This window comes from Nematolebias whitei, chromosome 18, assembly GCF_014905685.2.
Source record: "Nematolebias whitei isolate Nwh7 chromosome 18, NemWhi1, whole genome shotgun sequence".
NCBI classification, from domain to species: Eukaryota; Metazoa; Chordata; class Actinopteri; order Cyprinodontiformes; family Rivulidae; genus Nematolebias; species Nematolebias whitei.
The window spans coordinates 41,083,759-41,084,997 of NC_056515.1; the positions used below are offsets into that span (position 1 = coordinate 41,083,759).

General features: G+C 39.8%; 1 protein-coding gene across 1 annotated transcript in view; it reads right to left on the reverse strand.

Moving 5' to 3' along the window:
* The window catches only part of ap3b1a (adaptor related protein complex 3 subunit beta 1a), a gene marked incomplete at its 3' end in the record, with an annotated part of 88,526 nt that overhangs the window by 52,084 nt on the left and 35,203 nt on the right, over nucleotides 1-1,239 (reverse strand).

Consider the following 1,239-nt stretch of genomic DNA (forward strand, 5'->3'; position numbering starts at 1 on the left):
AAATAGCACCTTCTCAGAGTGGATCAACAACAATGGATCATTAGCACACTGATGGCTGTTACTATTCGCAGGGGGTTGAGTGATACTAGCAATAACTCAACCCTCTGTGAATAGTAAACAGCCATCAGGTGCTAATGATCCATTGTTAGGCTGATGGTCCTTCTTGATCATGTGATCAGCTGGTTCTGGTTGTCAGCAGCAAACTGGTTGATCCACTCTGAGAAGGTGCTATTTAAGAGACTGAGCTGAATATGTAGTGGTTATAAAACTATTTTATATAAATAAAAGGGAAAATAAGATCTAGTGATCTGCGATCGATTATTTTGGTCTTTCAAGTTCCGCGCTGTAGACCAATACAGTAAAAGGTTGCCTAAGTTTAATTAAGTTTAAAATGTATTTTCGTTAATGTTACTTTTCTGGTTATGTTTGTGTATAATTCTTGAAGAGTTCAACCTTCTGACATTTTAAGTTTTGAGAGTTTATCGTTCAAGTCTCGATTGGTTTTGTCTGAATTGATGTAGGGAACGCAATGCTTCTGCTCCTCCACTACAACACTGGAGAGGAGAGCAGTAACACATCGTGTCTGTGTGTTTTCATTATTCCCCTTTACAGGAGCGTAACAAATACAGCACCTCAGATGAGGAAGCCTCTCGGATGAGAAACGAAACGTTTCTACTTTTTTTTGCTTTGTTTTGTTTTTTTTGAATGTCCAGAGGACCAGACTGAACTTTTTTGGATGCTCCAGCAGTTGATCTTTTTCAACAAGCTGCTTGACAGTTGCCCCGTAGCCCTTTCCAGCCTTGTGGAGGTCTACAATGTTGTCTCTGGTGTCTTTGGACAGTTCTTTGGTCTTAGCCATGTTAGTAGTTGGAGTCTTACTGACTGTGTGGGGTGGACCGGTGTCTTCATGCAGCTACCGACCTCAAACAGCTGCTTCTCATTTAGAATAAGAAGTGGAGTGGAGGTGGACGTTATAGAGGAGGACTAACAGGTCTTTGAGGGACAGAACTGTTGCTGAATGGAAGGTGTTCAAATACTTATTTGCAGCAGTAACACACAAATAAATTATTAAAAAGTCATACATTGTGATTTCTGGATTTAGTTTAAGTTTTTTAGATTGCCTCTCACAGTGGACATGCACCTAAGAGGAAAATTTCAGACCCTCCATGATTTCTGAGTGAGAGAATTTGCAAAGTCGCAGGATGTTCAAATAATTATTTTACTCACTGTATGTGTATA